Source organism: Crinia signifera, chromosome 2 (assembly GCF_055691185.1).
Source record: "Crinia signifera chromosome 2, ASM5569118v1, whole genome shotgun sequence".
Lineage (NCBI taxonomy): Eukaryota > Metazoa > Chordata > Amphibia > Anura > Myobatrachidae > Crinia > Crinia signifera.
In genome coordinates, this window is record NC_139218.1 from 115,892,197 (window position 1) to 115,902,177 (window position 9,981).

Genomic DNA, 9,981 nt, shown 5'->3' on the forward strand with positions numbered 1-9,981 from the left:
ACTGGGTGGAACTGAGTTCCACCACCTCTAATGGTAGGGAGAACTGAGTTCCACCTCTACCACAGTAATTCCAACAGAAAAGCCTGTCCCAGCAGGTTCCCCTTCAGGCATGGCATGTGTGATGTCATGCCATCACCACCACTGAAGTAAAGAAAAGCCACTAAGAGGAGCAGGCTTTGTGCTTGCTGAAGACTGGGTGAGAGGGGGCTGGATAAACGCAGAGGTGGGGAAGCTGCTGGATGGACACAGGGGATATAGCTCTTGAGGGACATGGACAGTGAGGTGCTGGAGTGACAGAGACCAATATGTATTAGCAGCACATCTGTGGACATTATGTGTATTAGAGGCACTACTGTGTGATTTAATATGAATCAAGGGCACTACATGTGGTGTAATGTGTATATGATTGTCCTACTGTGTGTTGGGATTTTGATTGGCATTACTATTGTGTAATAGTACCCTTCCTTGTGGGAATATTATCCCTTTATAGAAAGTAGAGCACAAATTCCTTGGCACTGGTCTAGGCTCTGCCTAGGGGAGAGGAGTTTAACTGCCTTTCCAGGACCACTTTAAGCCCTGCTCCTAACAACCCTAGGTTTGGTAGATTCAGCTTCATCCACAGCTGCTGCAATGCCTTCCTCTGCATAATTGCCTTGACCCAGGGCAATGTTGTTTAGCATACAACAAGCCTGGATGATCATCACTACTTTTGATGGGTGGTAAAGAGGTGTACCGGATGATTTGTCCAAACACCGGAACTGACTTTTCAGCACCCCAAAGGTGCATTCCACAACATTGTGAGTGTCAATGTGTGCATCGTTGTAGTGGTTCCGTGCAGGGCCTTGTGGGTTACACAAAAGTGTAAGGAGCAAAGGGAGACACCCATATCCTGAGTCACCTAGAAAACATAATTCTGGTGTTAGAGTGTAAGGTACCATGTGTATTGTTGTTTGTAAGGTAACACATCACAGTGTTGTTTGTAAAAGTTCTGCAAACTTTCACAAAAATAATGATTAATTACACTATAATAATTACACAATATTAACACTAACACATTTGCGGCAGCAAAAAAACTAGCTAATTTACCTACAGTTTCAGATGGAATGTTACTAGAGGCTAAGCAAGCATAATTTTTTCTATCTAGTATAATGTAATAGTTCAAAATGTGACCATTCACATTGTTTTCCCTTTAAACAGAGCAGGAAATGGAGCTGCACAGACTGCGTATTTATCATAGAAAATACCAACTTTTAACATATATAAGAACTTATGATGGAAATAGTTGAAATGAAGGGTAAGTGGTGCTCCCAGATTTCAGTTACTAAGAACTATAAGCAAAAAAATGCAGAAGACACAGAAGATAGCAATCCTTGCTGGGGCACTCTTATCATACCTCCCAACAGTCCTGATTACCGCGGGAATGTCCTGGTTTTGGGGACATTCCCACGTCCCTCCCACGGCCGGCAGTGTCCTGTGGCGAGGGGGGGTCTGTTGGGTGTCCCCCTGTATGCTTCTGAGCAGTGGGGAATAAATGCTGTGCGCATGCCCCCATAGCGGCAAAATGGGGGCGTGGCATCGTGGGAGAGCCGCGAGTATAGGCCATGCCCCTTTAATTAGGTGACACCCCCGTCATTTTTTCGGCACGCCTACGGCACGCAACCCTATGCCCTGCCTCCATCTCCCTGTAAATTTTGAGGTATGCTCTTATTGTAATATTATTAATTTAAAATATAACTTTTAATACAACTTAAGTTTAAGATAATTTGAGGCAAACAAACAACAAATACTTTATACAAACACAAGCTCTGAGCAATCAGGCAAAAATTAGGGGATCAAAATCTCCTTTAGCCTCTGAGTACTAGTGGGGAGAAGGTGGGGAGAAGGTTCAAATACCTTCAATAATGAAGGTATTATACAGTATAAAGCATTAATTCCCTCAGCGGACTGATAGCAGATAAGTAGACTAATTTATGGTGAATTCCAAGATGGAAGTATAGATAAAACAGGGAGATCCATTTGTTTCTGCTTTTTGTGCAATACCGCTCTGGCTTAGTACTGTACCCAGTATTCCATAGAGGTCACCCTCCTAGGTACTGGCAGGGCCTTTCACTTTTCAATTTCAAAGAGCAGATACAATTCTGGCAACCCAGTGAAGTTTGACCGTACTGCCTTTTATTAGCACAAATGAGAGAACAGATTGGATACCAGTATCCCTGTTACTGTTTAAGCATTGCAGAGAATTGAAATTTATACTGGTGTGTCGAATGAGAGCGTACAGAAATGGATACAAGAAAACAAAAATCAGTGGTATGCCATCACAACCTTCTGCTTTTCATGGTCATCCATTTATCAGACCACAAATGAGAGAGAATTGTGGGGCATAAAGTCCCTGGGAAATAGAGCACATGTTAATCACTGATATTAAATATGCAATTTAGCCATTTATTATTAAAGATAATATTTAGGGGAGGAGACAATCATATGCATAAATAAACATCAAATGTCAGGGTTTTTTTTCACATCAAATATATGATTCTATTTTGTCTGTGGCTGCTGTATAAATAAATCTGATCTATTCCACATTAATCAAGCATGTAACAAAGATCTTTTTAAGTTCAATTGAACAGGAAGTGAGATAAGCTGCAGCACTCTATGCACAAAGTACTCAAATTATGACAAAGCTAATTGAGGTACTGAAAAGATATACTAGTAACAGTACCAGTGATATCTGCAGTGTTGTATAGATAAATGTTACTGGCGTATCCCAGCAGAAGAGCCAGTAGGTTAACTGTCATAGTACACACTGCCAGTCATCTGTACAGCCGAGATCAAAGCTGATTTTGTCAGATCTCCCTTGCTGCCGCTGGTGGAGACACATGAGGTGATCAAATCAACATTTTCTTAGTTTCCTTACACGTGTTTCGCATTAAGCTTGATCACAGGGTTTGCCAGGCATAAAGTATTTGTTGTTTGTTTGCCTCAAATTATCTTCAACTTAAGTCGTATTAAAAGTTATATTTTAATTTAACAATATTACAACTGCTCCAGCAAAGATATCTATCTTCTGGGCCTTCCGCACTTTCTTGCTTATTGTTTTCCCTTAGCAACATGCCATTTGAAATATAACTGACATGAACATGATTTAAAGCAATACTCACTACATAAGAACACCAGTTTACTGGTGTTTGGGCCAGTTTTTACATGATAAACATTTTCTGCTTACGCTATAGACAGAGGCAAACACATGAATATAAAGTGAAAATTTTCTTACCAAGTAGCCAGCCCTCGGGCATGGTGCACTCCTGGAAGCGGTTGCAAAGGCCAGAGTGAGACAGAATATAGGCATCATGGCAGTTCCTGGGGTATCCTGCAACCACACTGAGAATTTTCATGTTAGCATAACATACCACTTGCACTTTGAGGGAGTGATGCCCACGTCTATTGACATAGACGTACCCCCTCATGTGTGGTGCCCGAATCCCAATGTGGGTGCAGTTTATGACTCCCAGCACATTGGGGAATGCTGAGAGCTGATAGATTGCCACCTTCAGGTCTTGCCACTCATACTCAGAATGTGGGATGTGATATGTTTGTGCCACAGCTTCTTCAAGGCATATAACACCTGACTTAAATGCTTTGATAAAGTGGCTTGTGACACCCCCAATGACCATGAACTCATAGATCTAGTGGCTACAAATCATTTCTTAAAGAGGTTAGTGTGGTTCAACCGAAACATCCCCACCACATCTTGATCTGAGAGGGAGTCCAGGTACACCCTTGCACAGTACCTACATGAAGCACAACGTGCCCCGAGGACCTGGTGTGCAGCTTTGCTCCCTCCTCCTGCGCAGCTCCTCCAAACTAAAGATATAACAGAAATGGTAACAGAGCTTGAATTAAAAATATATGGATGGGTGGGTGAAGGAATACAGAAGGGTTGACAAGTATAGTTGCCTAGTTGCTCAAGTTTAAAGAAACTGTGAAATGGAGCCATAACTTCAAGGCAAAATTAAGGAGAAGAATGTAGCTTGCTTACACAGGCAATATAAGTGATTGGGGATTCTTACATACTCTTTTTATGCATTGTCTTTAATCTTGGTAGTGATCAAACTAGATCCTACAGCTCTTATACTGAATTCCCTACTGTCTCCATATTATGGGGGCACTTATGTCCCTTTTCCATTCCAGTTTATGCCGATTTCCTGTGACACCTGTATAATGAAGGGGAAGTGAGTACAGTGTAGAGATCAAAAATTCATGCAGAGCTGTTAAATTGTGATGTTACAGGGAAAGTATGACCCAAATAGGAGAGATCCCACAACATTTCTGAGCTGACATCTGCTCCAGTGCTAAGCTGGCATACTTGTCAATTATCCCTCCATCCTGTGTTGCTGAGCTAACTTGACTTATCTGTCTATCTACTCCAGTGCAGAGCTCACACACCTATCCCTTTGTCATCCACTTCAGTGCTGAGCTGAGCTAGTTGTCCATTGTCTATACACCCCAGTGCTGCTGATCTGACTTGACCTATCTGTCCATCCACTCCAGTGCAGAGCTAACTAACATGTCCATTGTACATGCACTCCAGTGCTGCTAAGCTGACCTATCTGGCTATCCACTTGAGTGCAGAGTTGACACACCTGTCCATTGTCTATCCACTCCAGTGCTTAGCTGACCTATCTGTCCATTGTCCATCCACTTCAGTGCTGCTGAGCTGACCCATCTGTCCAGTGCCCATATATTTAGTGCTGAGCTGACCTGACCTATCTATGTGATGTTACTCTCCAGTGCAGCTGGGCTTACATGTCTGTACAGTGTCCATTGATGCTCAGTTGACCTATCTGTTCAGAGTCCATCCACTACAGGAGGGTAGTGGTTGGCAATTTATTGAAAGTATTGGCATAGAAGGTGGCATGTAATAAAAAAGCTAGTGGGAAATGGGTGGCATGTTGTTAAATTGTACTAAAGTGCTTACTAAGAGTTGATTTTATTACATTCAAGTAATTCATTGTCACAAGTAGCTACAGCTACTGTATATGACACATTTATTGTTTTACTTGAATCTCCAATTTTTAGGAGCAGCCCAGTACAAAAATCCTCAGGTCTGGGGCAAGATCAGGCTTCAGGATGTAAAGGGGAGTGGGGAGGGGGGTCAGCAGCCTTTCAGCCATTGGAATCTTATCCCCTTTTGCCTAAATTAATTGACCCTCATTGCGGCTTAGGCCAGATCACTGTTCACCACTGACCTTCCCACCTACAAATCCTGCTCTCTTACCCACCTTGATGAGGTCCGTCCTCTAGTGCAGCTCTGGTCTCTCCTCCATGTCAATCTTCAGCTGCAGCTTCTCCCTGGTCTTCCAGGTCAGGTGACCATGATGTACATCGGTCCCATTGTTTTTTGCTCTTGTTGTGAGTCTTTTTTGTTTAAAAGGAGGTGTTAATGCTTAAATGTGTTTCAGCCTGGTGGCCTTTTACAAGGTGATGCTGTTATTGAGTTTGAATCTTAAATATACCTATAAGGAGGGCAATGTTTTAATGGGTACAGGTAATAATTGGTCTGCCTAAATAGTCTCTGATTAGCCTGTTCCTGCTGTCCACCAGTTAATGACCCAATGCTGTACAGTGCAAGTGTTTATCATGGGAAGGCTGTAATCATTCTCATAATAAAGAAATGTATCATTATTTATCATCTGTAGTTCTTATATATGCTGTATGCATCAAGTAACTGACCCAAGGGCCGTTAAGAGAAATCCTAGGCCCCAGTACAACAGCTTCCCAGGGCCCCTCTGGAGTGGGTGTGACTACAGCATTTTGGAGGCATGTTTAGCACATAGGAGGGTATATATGCAGTGGCAAAATAGGACATTTTGAAGTGGGGGTATGGAAAAGTGAAGGCTGTAGTAATGCGCACGCCAAAGTTGCACACTATGGAAAAGGGGTGTGGGCACTCAAAAGGAGGCATAGTTACATAGTAGTTAAGGCTGAATAAAGACTAGTTCAACCTTGATTTATTAGCGTAATGCTTGTTTTTATGTAGTGAATACTGATACTTTATTTTTAAAGACAGATTGTTTTTCTTAATTGTACCCCTTGATGTTTTTAATCAATAAATGTTTGTCCAACCTTAATTTAAATGTATTTATTGTGTCTTCCGACACCACTTCACCAGGAAGAGAGTTCCATAGTTTAGTTGCCCTGACCGTGAAATATTTTTTACTTCTAAGGGAACAAATCTTTGGACAGTTCCTTATATTGTCCCCTGATATATTTGTACATGGTAAGCATGTCCCCCCTTAAACGTCTCTTCTCTAGTGTAAACAATCCCAATTTGTTCAATCTGTCCTCGTAGCTTAAATTCTCCATTCCCTTTATTAGTTTTGTTGCTCTTCTTTAGATCCTTTCCAGTTCTATGATGTATTTTATAGTGCGGGGCACAGAATTTTACTCCATATTTAAGATGTGGTCTAACCAATGCTTTGTACAGTGGGATAATTACTTTTGAGTCCCTAGTTTCCATACCCCTTTTTATACATGCTAGTATTCTATTTGCCTTGTTAGTTGCTATATGATACTGAGCAATGCACCTCAATTTGTTATATATTTGTACTCCTAAGTCCTTTTCATGTTCTAAATTACCCAATGCCTCCCCGGTTAGGTTATAACTAGCACATTGGTTAGGTCACATTGGTTCGTGCATAACCTTGCATTTATCTACAGTGAACCTCATTTTCCACTTCCAAATCTAGGAATTCCACCCTAGATTTGGAAATCCCCATTTTGTGTATTGTATAGTATTTGAAGGATTATTTTGGTGATAACTGGGGGGAAAGTTCAGCTCACAGGCAGCAGTGCACCAACAAATGTCATATCCTAAAAAGCCTCTTGTAGTTGTATACACATTTTACACTTGTTTGCCCAATCATCTAGTTTATTAAGATCATTTTGAAGTGCGGAGACATCCTCAGTTGATCTAATTACTCTGCTCAATTTTGTGTCATCAGCAAAGATGGAAACTTTGCTGAGTATTCCTACCCCAATATCGTTGATAAATATGTTAAATAAAATGGGCCCTAGTACCGACCCTTGTGGCACTCCACTTAGTACTGGTATCATATTTGATACTGCGCCATTCACAACCACTCTCTGTTCTCTATTACACAACCAGTTTCCTACTCATCTACAAATTCTTACCCCTAGTCCCAGTTCCACCATTTTGTTTATCAACCTCTTGTGCGGCACTGTATCAAAGGCCTTAGCAAAATCTAAGAAGACCACGTCTACAGCATTTCCATTATCAAGATTTTTGCTGACTTCCTCATAGAAGCCTAGTAAATTTGTTCGACATGAACGATTTTTCACAAACCCATGTTGGTTGATACTACTGTAATTAAACTATGAAGATCTAAATAATCCAGGATGTCATCCCTTAAAAAAAACTTCAAATAATTTACCCACTATTGATGTTAAGCTCACAGGCCTGTAATTAGCTGGGTCATCCCTTTTTTCTTTTTGGAATATTGGCACTACCTCAGCTAATCTCCAGTCTTTTGGTACTTTACCTGATTTAAGTGATTTATCAAAAATGTAATATAGAGGGGTTGCTAATTCCTCCTTTAATTCCTTTAGTACCCTAGGATGAATCCCATCTGGGCCTGTTGATTTGTCTGTTTTTAATTTGCTGAGTCGCAATTTTATCTCATCTGTCGTGAAAGTAATATTAAGATCTGGCTTGCTCGTTTCATATGTTTAAATCAAGCAATTCAATGTTGGCTGTATTTACTAGTGAATCTGAGATTGTGGTTGTTATTGTTCATGTAAGAAAATAATTGAGGTATTATTCGCTACCTTGCCAGATGAAGAAAAAGTCACTTATGTACTTTTTCAAGAGGCTGAGATTCCCCCCCAACGCACGATTCCCCTATATCTTGCAGGCCTCCCACCAGCTCATAAAGAGGTTTGCGTAGCTGGGGGCGAATCTCATGCCCATCTCGGTTCCTGGGATTTGTAGATGGAATTGGTCCTAGAACCATACATAATTATGTTGTATTATGAATGGGATACTGTTGATTTGAATTGTTGTTGTTTGTATGACATGTCTTTATCCTGTCGTAAGTGATAATTTATATTTGTTGTTCCCTGTTCATAATCGATCACAGTGTAAAGATATGTGACATCACATGTGATTACCCAGAGGTTGTCTTCTCAGGTGATATTTTGTCAGACGGTTTAGCATATGTGTTGTATTTGTAGATATGATGATTGTTTGTGAACATATGGTTGCAATATGGTGTCTTAGTATTCTGATAAGATAGAGGTTAGTGAATTGATTCCAGATATAATTGGTCTGCCGGGTGGGTTTACTGCATCTTTATGAATTTTTGGAAGATAATAGAAAACCGGAATGACAGGATATTGTTTGTATATGCATTTATATTCCTGATCATTGAGAATGACTGTATTTAAACCTTTTTTAAAGGTGCATCTAATTCCTGCTGGAACTGTTTGGTGGGGGGTCGTTGTGTAGTACCATGTAAGTTTATTGATTACCTAATATTCTGGCTGCCTCTGCTAGGTAATCAGTCTTACTAAGGACTACTACTGTATGGGGGATATCTGCAGACTTGAGGATTATTGCATTATTGTCCTGTAATTCTAATAGTGCTGTACGTTCCCGCTTGGTAAGGTTATTTGCAGTATTCATTATTGGAAGTTTTTCAATGTCTTTTCCCACCATTTTAACAAAGGAATCTACTTGGGCGCCATTCATGTATTGGGTTAGAAAGTGTAGGGGCAGGGCCTATGCTAGGGTGTCTGGCGCCCCCCTGCAAACTGAAATTTTGCATCCCTCCCTTCCATTGCCCATAAAGGGATAACTCGTTCTACAAAAAAAGTTTTTGTTCGAGTAGCTCTTCCCATTTGATTTTTTTCCTTACAGTATCCCTTTCCCTGGATTTTTAATGGTTGATAAGTGTTTTTGTCAGTATTTTGAAATAAAATGGCATTTTACTATGAAGAGCCCCACTATATGTATATCCACCCCCAGACATAGACAGGCATGCAGGCAGACAGATAGATATGATGGCCATTCCTGGATGACCATTGATGTTTAAAAACATTGATGGTCATCCATTGCATACTTATACACCATCGATGGTCAGTTGCACTGTTGCCATCGATGGGGGACCCACCCTCCAGCGTCACCGCAGCCCGCCCACCCTCCCGCATCACCGCAGAGCGTCACCGCTGCCTCACCGCCCACACTCCCGCCCCCCCCACCCGCTGCATCACCACCCGCCCGCCCGCTGCTTAGCCGGCTGCCGCTTCCCCGCCTGCTGCCTCACCACCCGCCCGCGCACTGCTTAGCCAGCCGCCCGCCAATGGCTACGCTGACAAAGTAGCCAAAGCTACGTTGTCAGCGTAGTGTAGCTGGGTGCCCGGTTAACATATAAGTACCCTTAATCAGTACCTAACTACTAAGCCCTGCGATCAGGTAATCACCACCCAGCCAGAGTGAAACTCGCCCCATGCAAGCCTGAGAAAAGCTTGAAAGATGGAACCACTGTCATCTGAGCGGCTCCCATTCCGCTGTCCACCATCCCGCACCGGCGGGCGCGCACCCCATTCTCAGCAATAGACGCGCAAGCCTGTGAGATGCTCGTGCATTCACATCTGCTTGCCTACCCTCTGCCAACAGCCACCAGATACTGAAATCTGGCATGCTGGCAGCAAGGGAGAGAGCGGCCTCATCTGTATATATTGCAGCCTGAGACCAGCTGCAAATCCAATTGCAACTGCTCACCATGAATGATTTTCCCAGTGTGTGCAGTAGCCCAGTACATGCTCGGCCAGTGCAATAGAAACAGGCTGTTCAGGGCACATGCGTACTGCAATCTGTATGCATGCACAGTCAGTCGATAATCACCCAGCCTGCAAATTCACAGCCGATTGACAGCAGGACAGTGAACAAGATTTTGACATCTT